The sequence below is a fragment of the Agelaius tricolor genome, unplaced genomic scaffold, assembly GCF_023055355.1.
Source record: "Agelaius tricolor isolate 1412-34295 unplaced genomic scaffold, bAgeTri1.0.p SCAF_18, whole genome shotgun sequence".
Taxonomy (NCBI): Eukaryota; Metazoa; Chordata; class Aves; order Passeriformes; family Icteridae; genus Agelaius; species Agelaius tricolor.
In genome coordinates this window covers 5,652,170-5,667,034 of record NW_027269278.1, presented here as the reverse complement: position 1 = coordinate 5,667,034, position 14,865 = coordinate 5,652,170, and the positions used below count along the sequence as shown (strand labels likewise).

The window sequence follows — 14,865 nt, the reverse complement described above, 5'->3', positions numbered from 1 at the left end:
CAATCAAGTTCAATGTCTAGACTTTCTTGTCTGAGAGGTCAAACTAAACTGAAAGTCAAATTGGATGAAGACAAAGCTCTATCCACTATTAGAGTACTCAAGTCAATATACCAATGTTTGTTTTGTGTTTGTTTGCATTTTACTGTGAATTCAATCCCTCAGTCCTTAATGTTTCTGGCAAAAGATGCACATAGGAACACCACTGAAGTCCATGCTTAAAGATAAGACCAAAAAATTATTGGGCTGATCCTTGAAACAATAATATTCTTTTATATAAATGGATAGTTCTAAAAAGTTTGCCCTTCCTTGCCCTGGATCTGTAATAGAAAATACAACCTTACAATATAAATTAAATTCATTTCTACTAAACTAATTAAGATAAGAGATGTTTTAGTCCTTACTTGCTCTTTCAGAAGGTTAATATTTAATGGAAATGGGAAGTTTTTTCCCAGGCTTTTTTTTTTTTTTTTAACTCTGCTTTACTTACAATTTCACAAGATCTTTATCAGGAAGAACAGTTTAATATAATACTCACTGTGCTACAACAGCAAAGAAGGTTTTGCTGATACTCAGTACAAGCAGAGCTGGTCCCCACTTTGTGACCGGAGGTGTCACATCCCAGAGCCTTCATGCCAATGGATGGTGACTCATCTTTCTAATTTCTTCCTGCACAAAGCAGCTCCTGCACAGAGTGCTCTTAGTGGAGTACAGAGTGGCTCTGGCTGTGTCACCCTGTTCCAGCCACAGGCTGCTCCAGCTCTGTTTGCTGGCTGTGGCTGCAGCCTCGGAGAGCCCCTGCTCCTGCTGCTCTCACTGTGGCTCCCTGCAGCACAGCCTCCCCTGATCCTCACAGCACTGACAAGAGACTCTGGGCCATGCTCTGTTAGCTCCGTTTTGTCTCACAATTACTGCTCTGCAGTGGGATCCCATAATGCTGGTGAAGTTCAAATACATTGGTTTAAATCCACCTGGCTGACTAACTCAATATAATCAGATAGACTTTTCAGATAAGCAGGAAGCATGCTAGGCTTAGATATTATTCATTTTTTATTATTTTTAAATAGGTTCTTTTTAGTTGAATTGATTGACATTCAGTGCCAAATAGTAATAAATTGTCTACTTTCATCTTTATTGCTGAGCATTAATAACCCAGTAGTCATCCAAACAGGGATGTAATTATAAGATTTTTAGTGACAAGCTGCACAACATTGGATTACAAACTTCTGTGCTTAGCTGAGCAGGTTGTGAATGGATACATGGTGCACACACTGCTTTACACCAGTGGCTGTATTCAGACTCATTCTGGGCAATAGTCAGGCAAACAGCTGATCTTAAGCCATGCCTTTTTCTTTCTCTCAGGAACAGGTTTTACAGAAGATACATTTTTATCTCTGATGAATGGAAATAAAGTTTCACTTTGGAAGGGTGGTTTGGCTTTGGGGATTTTTTTGTTGCGATTATTTTCTTTGAGTTGTTTTGATTTTAACTATAATGCAACTCAATATGGTGAAATTAAGAACAGGGTATCACCCTTTTTGATTTTGGATAATAGGGTGTACATTCTTTTTGTTTGTTCTGAAGAGACTTCTTAGCAAAAACACATTTAGGCAAAATGTTTAACTAACCTTTCAGAACTAGAATTATGTGTTAATATAGTATAAAATACATAAGTAGATGCTCTTGGAGGGATTTTCTTAGTAATTTGGGGCACCTTGCCTTTACCTTTAGTAGCATCCTTTAAAGCTTTGAATTGGTGTCAGTTCTCCAGATTTATCTGTTGTTTCTCAGCCCACACAGGCAAGGAAAACACCAGGGCTTGTTCAGAGGGTGGTGCAAGGCTATCTAAAACCCTTAATGAGCATATCAGTGAAACCCTTGAGGAGGACAGAAATGGCTTCTGGGTGCAGTCTGTGTGAAGAACGTGGAGAGAAGGCCAGGCTGGACCTGTGCACTGGGAGAGGCACCTGAGCAATGGTTTCATCTCAGCTGCTGCCTGGGGGGAGCAGGGAAAGGGACAGAAACAAAACTGCCTCTGCTGCTAATCCTGGGCACTGTCAGGCACAGGGACAGCACCAGGGTCGGGTTTTTGAGCCAGTCCCAGAGGAGCTTTCCCCACCAGTGTGCCCAGGTACAGAAGCTGAGCCTGTCTCCAGGTGGGTGCTGCTGGGCCTCCTGGGAACTTTCAGGTGTGTTCCCTTAACTCTCAACAGGGTTCTTTCTTTTTTTACTTTTACTTTACTTTGGGGATAATTTTTAGGGAAGTCACTTTTCCTAAACAATTGGTTGAGGAGTGTTGGTTCTGCTCTGGTTTTGAGTGGCCCTGTACCCCGTGTTGTAGAAATCTGTCTTGTATTAAGTTTAAGAGGTGTAGATAACTGTATGTAAGTGGAAACTATAAAAATTCTTTTATGAAGCCATTGTGTAGGAGTGTAGGGCTTAGATGTAAAACAGCAAAATACAGGAAATCCTACTAAATATAAATAATAGATTTTTCCAAAGCTTTTTCTGAGTGTAATTGCCTAGTGACTTTTCTAATCTCTCTAAAAAAAGGAGAATAAGTTATCATAATAGTGTGCTCCAATACTTGTACCACATACTAAACCGATGGTAAGTACCTTTTCCAACAATGACAACAAAAAAATAATAAATTAATGTTTAGAAAGGCAGAATACCAGATATTGAAATATAACAATGACACCAGAAAGAAGCTTTCTGGTCTTGAAAATAAAGTTCACTTTACTTGCCAATGTTTCAGTAAATCCTATGTTTGATTCAGATTCTGGAGGAAAAATGAGTCTACTGAAATAAAGTAAATATTAAATTTATCCTACTGTATAAAAATACATTCCCTAGGGAGAAGTGTTTTACACTTCATGCTTGCCACATTAAATGAGTTTTCTGAACCAAATAAAACAAGTGGTATGCAGTTCTGCTGTCACTGTGTAGATACCTAATTGGCCATTACTAGGGATTTAGATATATTAAAATATATATATATATACACATATATATTTATATAGTTATACTTTCCACCCTAGTTCCTGATTACAGATGCTGTAGGGTGAGATGTTCACATGCAGGCTCTTGGTGTGTTTGGTTTTGGGTCTGGGCTCAGAGGGTTGTGCTCCTTCAGGAGGTGGCAAAAGCACAATCTGGAACCCAGACCTTTCTCTTCTGGGATGTTTTCTAGGGTGGGCACTTCTCCTAACATTTCTCCATGTACTTTGACACAGAAAATATTTTCACATTGTCTATGGTTTTTGGGAGAGTGAGCTCTAGCTGGTTTCTGGTTTCCCATGAGAACATGCACATGTGAGCATCCACAAAAATAAGCCTTGAGAAGGTAGGGAAATAGTTTTCTCTCCTACTTCAACATAGCTGACAGCATTAAAATCAAAAGAATTATTACTGGGTCTCACAAAAAAGATTTTTTGTCAGACCCCTTCTAATCACAGTAAAATTTTAGGCAAATCTTATTTTATAGAATAATATTTGAATGAATTGAAACTTGATAAATTTAACTACAGCTTTGAGTAAACACAAAAGTACCATGGAAGTGGATTAGCAATTTTAATAATCCTGTAGCAGTTTCATTTGTTTGTGGTGTTTCTATAACGTGTACAGTTACCTAAAACATGACCGAGTTTATGTAAACATACAAGTGACACACGGGGGTCCAGCTTGCAATGAAGATACAGAAAATTCCCATAGTGAATGCCTTTGATCTGTTCCTTCTGGTTTGGGAACCTGTGGCCCAAAAATCAGCTAAAGAACACACAAAAACACTGTTAAGGGAAACTGTAAATTGCTGTTGAGAGTGAGGCAATACAGAAGAGGTTTTTGAAGAAAGTTTACTATTTAAAGATGAGTGGGTGCCTATAAGATGATGAAAAAAATCCTGTTTGCTGTATTCAAGTTGAGTTCTTAGTGTCCTTGTGGACTTGGTCTTGGATCTCTGTGTGTGGAAAATCCTTGAAAAAAAAAGCACTATAAAAGTATTTCTGTTCAAGTCACCTGAAATAAATGCATGTGCTTGGTAGTTGAGTCTTTTCAGGAAAGATTTATGGGAAGTGGACTGTCAGGTAGATTATTAATAATCTAAAAAGCAAGGATAGTAATAAAGATTTGTGTTATAGCCTTGGCTACAAAAGGAACTTAACCTTTTTTGTTTTAGCAGGGAAGTCAGCTTGCTTTACTTCTCTCCCTGCATAGAGACCAACCTGAGTCTTCTCTTTGCCCATCTCTGCAGCTGCTTGTTGTGGGCACAGAGCAAAACTCTCTTAGTGCAGTGCTGAATTTGGAGGTCACAGCTTTATTAAGCAATTCTGAAGTGTGTGGTATTGCAGTGCAAATCCTAGCTGACACCACTGGCCTCAGCTGTGGAGTAAAGAATAAGCTGTGCAGCTGTCTTTTCTTTCAGCTTTTCTACCTGCTAAGGAATGCTGACTGAAATCCAGAACATTGTCACCTTCTTTGCTCTGTGCAGCATCCCTGAGGCTGAGAGATGACACCAGAGTGGAGCTGCACAAAACAGATTTCAGAATCATGGCAGTGGCCAGGACCAGTGCTGAAGCACAATTTGCTGCAGCATTTTTCCAGGCTATCAAAGTCACAATTATTTCAGTACTCCTTATAAAGCAGGCCCTCTGGAAATATCATCAGGGCACTTTGTTTCAGCATTGCAGGGCAAAGGAGAGACAGAGCTCTCCATGTGCATAACCAAAATGCCTTGCACAAGAACAAAGCTGAGATAGTGACTCCTCAATGGATTGCTGTCATCACTCTCTTCCTCCTGCTCCCTTCAGATCATTGCCCAGCAAGGTGCTACCCCTTGCTTCAGCAGCCTGCCTATAAACAGCAAGCTCTTTCCCTCTGGGGCATGAAGAAGGGGAGAAGGAGAAAAACACAGGGAAAAAATTACCCTGGATAATGCCTCAGTGCCCTGGGGTGTGTGTTTGTGTCTCAGAGTGCCCTTGGGGCCGTGGCTCCACCAGAGCTTGGCTGCTGTGGGTGAGCACCTGGGAGAGCCCTGTGCCGCCCTGGGAGCCTGCAGGGAGAGCTGCAGCTCCTCTGCTTCTGTGTCCCTTGTTGTGCTTCCAGTGAGGATTAGTGACTGATGAGCTGAGAGAGAGAGAGCTTCCCCTTGCCTTGCACAAGCAGATGTCACTGCTGGAGAGAAGTGGTGAGAGGTGAGGAGAACCTGTGGATTGCCTGTGGAGTATTTATTCTTCTATTGAAGCTCTAATTACCTCACTGCAACTCTTCTTCCATCTCTCCAGTAGTCCCAGAGGCCTCTGTAAGTTCCTCTCGTTCAGCTGGCATTCTGTATCAGCCACCTCCAGGCTTAAATTGCCTTTCTTTTTCCTTTAAAGGAGGAGTAATCACTTCCCTCTGTGTTTCTTAGTCCAAAATGTAAGCCCTTAATAGATTTCTCTTTTACAGAGCAGCTTATGCATTACCTCCATGCCTGTCTCTCTCCCCATAACCTTCACTGACTGTGAACATTGGAATTTATACATTATCTGCTCTGTAGATCTTGTGTTACAGGATGAAAATTTGCAGTTGTACCCCAGTTAGTTTTAGGCCAGCTTCCTGATGACCTTTTCCCACACAAGGATACTGGGATAGTGAGATCTGTGTCATTCTCTTTGTCTCAGCAGTCTGCTTGGGAAAATCAGAATTGGGAGTCTGTTGATACTCCCCACTTGGATGCTCACTCCCTCCTTGCCTGGTGGTTCCTTGCAAAGGAGACAGCTTTTCTCATTGCTCTGCTCCTGCAGAAGAGAACACAATGAAGTGTGGGGTTTAGATCCTTTGTAAAGCTGCAGTGATTGCTGCTTTGTTCTGCCTCCATTTACTAAAGGTCTTCCATCTAGCCCTGGACACAAAAGAGTCTTTAATTATTGTAATTCCTAGCCCTTGTAATGAAATGTTAGAAGTCTGATGTGTAGTCAGACTGGGTTAGTCCTTGTCAGGAGGAAATCTGGTGGGTATTCAAAAAATATTTAAGCTGCTTTTTTTGAAAACAAGTAACTCATCCCATGTATTATAGAATAGAAATGTCTTTAAATTTGCAATGTAAAAATACTTAGATAAAATGACAGTTAAACCTGAATTAGGTATGTTTCACTATTAAGGTCTGATCCTGAAAATAGTCATTATTGCCCTGCTGTTGTTCAAATGAGTGTGCATGGGAAAGGATCACCTGCTTAGGGCAGCCTCTACTAGAACATGTTTTTCCTATTGTTGTCCATTTGCAGTTTAATTTATACATTTCAAAGAAGGACACTTATAAGACGGTTAGAGCCACTTCAATTTTGCTAATGAAATGCTGTTTTGTACTTAGTAGACCATAATATTGGCACAGCAGAACCTATCATTTATAGCTAGTAGGTATTATTTTCAAACTAAGCAGCAAGAAACATATATATGAGCTTGAACTTGTGGTAGTTGAAGTTTATTTATGCCTTGTAGTGATTGTAGTGACTTGGGATCAAATCTTGCTTATCCATGCTACAGGTTTAGCTGGGTGGAGAGGCTCACTTCTTGTTTCTGGGTTTTTTTCTTTATAGAAAAAAGGAAACAAATGAGGCTTGGCACCACACATTGCAAAAAGAATTGCTGAGGTTAAAGAAAAAGGTGCTCAATATTTGGTTTGAGATTGTTTTCCATTTAGGCAGTGTGAGCAGAAGTGAAAGCAGGGGCTCTCGTGGTAGTTCAAGAGCAGCTATGTGCTACTCCATCTGGGTCTTGCTTGTTTGGAAGAAAGGATCTTGGCAGGCATGGCAGATGGAAGCACTATGGCTGGTATGCTGTTTCCTGGGTCCAGATAGTAAACTAGCAAAAATGTGCTTTAAAAATGTTTTACTGTCTTCCTTCTTGTATCACTTATCTACTCTAGACTTAAGTCTGGCACAGCTGGATGTAATCCTCCAGGATCTAAGCTCCATAACCAAGGGTTATCTGGTTTAGTTCAGTCAGTTCATGAATATTTTGGACTGTAATTCCCCAAATTTATAATGAATGCACCTGTGTCAGAAGTCATGGTAACCATATTCATGTGTATTTTAACATAGTGCTTTCTGTGTCAGGTGGTTGGGGTATTTATTTTCTGTGTCAGGTGGTGGGCATTTATGCCATGACCCTAAAAGGAATCTCTTTGGTTGGATGGTGGTATTTTTTCTCCCTTCACCTTCCTTTTTCCCATTTCCCTACCCTGCTCCCCTCAGGCATGACATTGCTGGGAAGATTTTCCAAGTATAGTTTAAAGTTTGGAGTTGACTAATTATCTTATTGCCAGAAATTGTATATGTACTCAGTGCCATTTCTTCTGTTTGTATGAACTCTTGTTTGTGTCCACTACCAGCAGATTATAGCTAAATGCTGAATGTTAGGAATTGATGTTTTTTCCCACTTTGATTACTTGCAGATCCATAGAGCTGTTTATTCATCTTCTCTACTTAGCAATTATTTAACATCCCGGTTTGCTCACATAGTAAATCTGTAATAGCTTTTTGTATTATGGAAAACAATCCTTCCTTGAGTAAGGACACAGTGCTGCAGGACAAACTAATGCATTGAAAAATAAGTTTAGTCTCCACTTAGAAAAAGAGCTGTTGCAGTCCTGCAGATGAGGGTCTGCATCTGTTGCCTCTGAAGAGCAGACAAAATTCTGCTGGTCCCTTCACACACTGAGCTCACAAACTGTGCTGTCCTTCCAGCCCTGCCATCGTAGGTGCATTTGGGGACTGCATTTACTGCCTGAAATGTATCAGTTTTGTGGAAAGATGTGTGCCTTTGGGTTTGCTAATTACACACCTTTTGCAATTGTGATTTTTTTTTCGTTTGTTTCTAATTGCGAATGTTTCAATTAGAAAGTGTTTTGGAAGATGATAGAAATTGGATGATGTTCTAGTAGTGTAGGAGGGAAAAAATTAATCCAGTTTTTAATTTCAGATAAACAGCTTTATTATAGAGGCTATCTTCCCTCTTTGTGATTAGTCTGAACATTGACAAGAGTATTTTGAAAAAAAAGCTAAGCTGGCTGTATTATTTTGGAATATGTGGCAGCAGGATGGCCCATTCGCTGATTGCTTTTAGCCCATTATGGAACCATATTCTTCTTTCAATTACCAAGGCTCAGGTTTGGTCAAATAATGTTTAGCCCTTCTGTGTAAAATCCTCCAAGGCTGAAATCCCTTGGTCAGGGGGCTGGATGTGCCTCCCTGCTGACCAGGGCTGTGCCATACAGGTGCCAGAAGTGCCTGTGCCCCAAATTAAACCTGGGTGGCAGCACTAAAATCCCAGTGTCACCTTGTTACCCATGTCCTTGTCATCTCTGAAGTCCTGTGTTGACTAAAAGCTGAAATTCTGGAATACAAGAGCTGTGCTTTTTTTAACTCCTGGGACACACCTGACAAGGAATATTTCCTAGTCTTCTCTGACTTAATCCATTATCCCCCTGAGTAATGGAATACAGGGGAATAATGGAATAATGTGGTTCACAGTGAAATATGGGGTCTCAATGGGAAGCATGTTTTTGGGAGAACTGAGTAAGTTAGATCTTGGAGCTGTCTGCTTTTCTTAAGTGGTTTATTTATAGCTGTCTCTGAGTCTGTTGCCTGTGAGTTATCAAAGACTTTGCAAGATTAATTTGCAGTTTCATTGCAGAGAGTAGCTTCTTTCACCATGAGACAGACTTTTTTCCCCCCTCCTCCTTCCTGTGTCTGTGTACTGCAGTTAAGGACACTGTTATCTTCTCTTCTGAGTGTCATGACTTACAATGGAAGCCTAGCCAGAAAAGGAGTGCTTAACCTGGCTGCTCAGTTCCCTCAGCTACCATTTCACAGCTTTTGGGTTCTGTTCACTACAGTTTTGAGGTCCACAGGACTTCTCCTTAGACCTTCTTACCCTTCTTCTTTTCCCACTTTCTTGCAGGAATTGCAGCCCAGAAAGATTATTTGTTCTTTACCCCAGTGTGCACAGTTCAGTTCGTGTACCCTTTGAACAACCCTGCTCTCTGTGGGACTTCCTTAAAGCTTTCACCAAGTGAGACTGAGGTTAAAAATTAGAGAAAAGAAATAAACCCCAAACCCCAAATCCCCTTTCAAATGATAATAGCAAAGCACAGAATATCTGCAGTGGCTGTGAAATCCTCACCATTACTGATATTACAGTACAGACCAGCCAGCCATCCATCTGGGATGATAGCATTACCATTGATACTGTCCTGCATGAAGGGGTCACATTCGACACCTTTGCAGTGGGGATCTCTCCCAGCTGTATTTTTCTGCAATGTTCTGGACTAGCACTTCATAATAGAAATAGGTAGATTTAAAGAAAAGTCTACCAAAAACCCTCCAACTTTTTTCAAGGTGTGTTTCTTAGAAATCAAAAGTATTTCTCAAGTGACTGAACTGGAATTTTGAGTTAGGACAGCTAAAAACATGGATAGAGAAGGGTAAAAAACTTGTGCCTGGATATAAAAATCCTTGCAATAACAAGGTAGGATATTGTGTTGTTTCCATTAAATTGTTTTTTTCTTTTTCAGGCTCTCTATCTAAGCAAGCCCTTACTGTATGGAAAGCAGTTAAGACCATAAGATAACTTTTACTGAGCTGTTCTGTTCATGCTGCAGCAGCCTTCTAACTACATAGCTGGAATTTTGCAGTAATAAGTATCTGTATATCCCAGGCAATTCATTTGGCATCATGTATCCAAATAGCAGCTGAGACTTCACCAAGTGCCATGTAAATACAATGACAGTGTCCTCATTTGGTGACAGACCTGATGTGAGAAACAAAAGCCCAGAAAATTAGCTCATGATTTACATCATACAGGGACACTGTGAGGAGAGGATAATAGGAGCAAAGTCTTCATGGTAGTCCCTGGAATGCACATGAAATGGAGCAAGATGAAAGATTGAAGCTATAATAGCTTTGAGAGGGAATGCCCTGCCTCTCTCCTTGTTTCCCTGCATTGCATCAGTACTGATCTTTTTAAAAGTAGAAATAGGTGCCCTCTGTGACTACCACTGTATCAGTAGTGCAGAGCAGCTCCTTGAACTCTGAATTCCACTGAGGTATCCCCAGATGCCCTAGATACTGCTGAGGCTTTCCCTAGAAAACAAAATAGCTCAGGAAAAATGACCGATTATCCAGGCTGCCATAACCTTCCCACATACTTTTCAAATATAAATTACAGTGGAATTAGCAAGTAAAATATTGGATATTGTCTCTTTTAATGCTGTCCTTTGAAATTAATGGTAATGATGATTCCCCAGTTTGGAGTACATGGTAGTGGCTTTCTAGTGACTAATTGCCTCAGTCAGTAATGTAATAGATTTTTGCAACATGATAATGAAGGAAATTCTAATGAAGGTCAGATAGCAAATGGCTACTGAATTTTTAGTTGAAAAAATCTGTCAAAATGTGTAATAATTTCTTTAGGTTTTGTTAGGAAGGCTTTTTGACCCCTGGTGACAGGCGTGTGATCATTAAAGGTATTTCAGTGATTTTATGGGAAAACCAGCCCTATTCTGTCAGGCTCCTGAAGAAGGGAATTAATGCTGCTTAGCTTGATGCATGATGTTGAGGTGCAGCTGGATTTTCAGCCCTTTTAGGGGAGAGGCATTTTTGTGTTACCTGCTGGCTGAACAGCCATCGTGGGCAGCTCCATGGTGTGATGCAAGGGGAGAGATCACCGTGGAAAGACAATTTTTGTTTCCCTCTACATGCCTTCACTGGAGATGACTGAATCAGCCACTTAGTGATGCAGGAATACCTGCCTTTTAGACACTTCTGGCTTTGCCAGTTTGTAGGGCTTTTTGTCTGCAATATTGTGAGCTCTTCCAGCAGTGGGATTCTGCAGAGGGTCGTGGCAGTGTTGATTTGGATTAATGGATGAGACTTTTCATGTTCAGGTAAAGGACTTTGACAAGGGCATTGGAAGGAATGTGTCATGGCTTGTAAACAATCTTGGAAATGCAGTTCTAAATTGTGGCTAAAATCAAATGTGTTATTGTAGAATATTTTCCCCTCATTTGCATTTGTGAATCATTCATCTGTTTATCATCAGCTGGTGGTATTTCTGTAGTAAGTGAGTTTCCATTAGAGAACTCATGATGAAGATGCCTTTTGCTGTGATTCAGTAGTTCAGAGAGAAGGTAATACTATAAAAGTATATTTCAAGTGAAGACTTGGCCAGCAATCCCACATAAAACCCTTGCTTCTCAGAATGTGTTTTGGAGAAGCTCAACACCGTACAGGCTGTTATTTTTTTCTTGTGTTGAGATAAATTTGTTTGGCTTTTAGAAGGATATGCATGTATACATATGACTTCCTTCAAAAAGAAGTGGGTGTGGGAAGTTCCTGATTATTGGTTCTGTGAAAATGGAAAAGAGAGTCTCAAATTCGTGTTAAGAGGAGGTATTGGCTATAAGATTATTATTGAATTAAATAACTCCTATCATGTCTAGCTTTTTAATACTAAAATATTGTTGCCTAGTTTGAGATTGGAATCTGAAAACTGGAAAGGAATACAGATATTTTCTATTTTTAAAAATAGTCAAGGTCTTCATCAGATACAAAGAGACTTCTAACAGTTGCTTAAAAGATAATTCTTTTTTATTAAATGTATTGGAAAAGAGGGTTATGCCTTACTTCCAGATATAAACCAAGTCACAATATAGTACAAAGTACAGTGTAGTACTTGATTGTACTATATGTGCAAAATATTGTATTAAGATTTGCTTTTTTAAAATTAAAAATAAATCAGGTTAGAGCTGCTGCAGAAAAAATATCTGTGTACTTCAGTGTGTTTCATTTAGCAATATGTTTCATTTTGTTCTAGCAAAACTAGGCAAATGAATACATGCAATCTGCAACTCTTAAATAATTTTACTGTGTTAGAGAATTTAGAAAAAAAACTCTTAAAACTTTATTAATTTAGTTGCTCATTTTCTAAAGCATTTCTCCCTTTAATTTGCTTCTCTGTTACACTTTCACAATATGCATTTTTGGGGTAAAACCCATCTGAACAGATTTCTCATACATCTTCAGCGTAGCGATTATTTCTGCGCAGTGACTGTTAAATCCTTGATTATGCTGTGGGAAAAATGTAATAAAGTCACCAAGTTCCTTTTCTGAGAAGGAATAGCTGTTGTGTTCTGAATAAGTTTGGTGTGGTGCTTATGGAGCTTTCTGAGGTGAGATGTAAAGCAGGAAATTTATATATTGTTGAGCTGCTGCACTGAAGGTTACAAATGCGTTTGCTTGTTGCAGCTATGCAGAGTGACAGGAATGCAGGTTAGAGGGCACAGAGTTAATGGTCCTGCTGGCTCTGAATTGGTTATGGTCCTAATCTCTGTGATTTTTCTTGTCTGTGATGCAGAAAACTAGAGAACGTGTTTTGTCTGTTGAGCAGTTCACGCTGCTGCCTGATGACCAAGGCATGTCAAAAGCAATTGCATAACATGGTGTTGTCATCTAATATTTACCTTTTGCTGCTGCAGCGTGAGCCAGGCCTGGCTGCTGGCAGAGCTGCTTGGGTCGGTTCTGTGCAGCAGCAGGAGCCCCTTCAGTTCAGTCTCTGCTGCCTTTACCATGCCCTTGGTAAGAGGAATGGCTGCCATGCTGCAGCTGGGGGTGTCGCCCTTGCCGAGTCTGTGTTGTGAATCACAGCCTCACCAGGGTTGGAAGAGACCTCCAAGGTCACTGAGTCCAGCCTTTGGCTGATCCCCACCGTGTCAGCCAGACCAGAGCTCTGAGTGCCATTTCTGGTTGTTCCTTGAACATCTGCAGGGATGGGGACTCCTCCACCTCCCTGGGCAGCCCATCCCAAGGCCTGACCACCCTTTCAGTGGAGAAATTCTTCCTGATGTCCAACCTGAACTTCCTCTGGCACAGCTTGAAGCCATTTCTGCTTGTCCTGCTGGTGGTTCCCTGGGAGCAGAATGAGAAGGTGCCCCCTGAGCCTCCTTTTCCTCAGGCTGAGCCCCCACAGCTCCCTCAGCAGCTCCTCGTGTACTTTTGATAACTAAAGCAGAAGTACTCAGTGAATGGATTATGCTGGTTCAGAAGGGTAGGAATTCTTAGATTTGGTATTGGGGTGAGCTCTTTTCTCCTCTCACTTTTAACAGTGATGCTGTTTTATTGTTTTATTGGCATGGTACCCCGTGTGAGAGGCTAAAGGAGTGGATGCCGATTCCTAAGAACAGAGTTTTCATTTTGTAATCTGTGACAAGCTGACAGAACATGAGAAAACACGATGGCCTTTCTCCCTCAGACATATCTATCTGTCTGGGGGTGAATACACAGCCTGTGACAGCAGCCTGTGCAGATCAAGTACATGTGATGATTGGATATACAGGGATATGCCTAGCCATCTCCAAATTAGATGTATAAAGTATTGTGGGTGAACTTTTTAAACCCAAGTGTGTTGTCACAGGTCTTTCTTGCACACTTTATGAACTTTCATACCTGATCTTAATCTGCTGGCACTTTGGATTCTGTCTGGAATGGTGAAGCAAGGTTTATTCCATTATTCTCACTGCCACATTCTTATTTGTGGACTTTTCATTTGTTGTGTGTGCTTGGAAGCGGAATATTGAAGCCCAGATAGCTGTACCCTGATACCTTCCCACAGCTGAAAATGCAGGCTCTCCCCTTAGCCATGATTTCTCTCTCACACAGGATGTGCTAAGTGTAGAAAATGCCATGAATGAACTTAAAAATCTCATCTCAGCTGCAGCCAACTCTTTTGATAGATCTGAAGAAAATAAGGTATTCCTTTATCCTGGACACTTGAAAGTATCATCTATATCATCTAAAATTTGCATAGTAGGCACATCATTTCAGGGGAGCTTGGTAATAAAAAGTGTGTGGTTTATCACCCTGGTTAAAGGTGATACAGTTCAGAAACAAGAAGTACAAGAAATAGGAATTCTGTGTGTGATTCAGACTGCAAGTACTATGGATTTCTTTCATTCTTTCACAGTTCACAGAAAATATATTCTCAAAGAGACTGTATTTTATAATACTAAAAAAAAAAAAAAGCTGCAATAGCTATATTGGATTTTTAAGTCAGCTTTGATTCCTGCCCTGCTGAATAGAAATGAGCAGTCTGATGTGGAGTCTTCAGAATGCTTCACAAGTGACGGTCAAACACCTGGAGTTACATCCAAACGTATGGCAAATAGCTCTGCCTCTGACAAGTGCTCATTATTCCACCAAAGAACCTCGTTTTTGGTACAGTCTCTTATGCAGAATTGTTAAGACACATGAGAAGAATCTTCTCTTTCCTGTTTCCTTCCCAGTATTTGAGACAGATGATGGAGAAGCTCACATTTCATGGTCTTGCTGCACTTTCTGTTGCAGGAGATTTGAATGATTGCATCCCCATCTGGTCATTTGATGGGAACATTCTGAAGCTTTAACAGTCTGTTTAGATTCAATGACATTTCACAGCTTGGAGAGATCTTCCCCAGCATTACTGTGCTGTCTGATTGAGTCTGCATTTACCAGAGATTACAGTTGTGATTATATAACCAAGAGATGCAGGCAGATAGATAAAGATGAAAATCCTTTGTATTATTTGGCTTTGATTTTGTTTTGTTGTGGGTTGTTTTGTTTTGCTTTTCCCTCACAGATTGGAGTTGAATGTAGAAACTTGAGAGAAAGAACTAGAACACAGACTAGGAAAAGGAAAGCAGTAAATTGCTGTTGGAAACCATATAAATCAGGGGTTTTGAGAAGGTGCATTGCCTTTATATAGATATATAAATCTATATCTCTATATATATATATTTGTGTATGTGCCTACACACATATGTGGAAAAGCTTACAATGCAATGCCCTTGCTGTGATT

General features: G+C 40.4%; 1 protein-coding gene across 15 annotated transcripts in view; it reads left to right on the top strand.

Moving 5' to 3' along the window:
* Window positions 1–14,865, top strand: part of TENM2 (teneurin transmembrane protein 2) — an 883,055-nt gene that overhangs the window by 263,818 nt on the left and 604,372 nt on the right. The window lies entirely within an intron of this gene.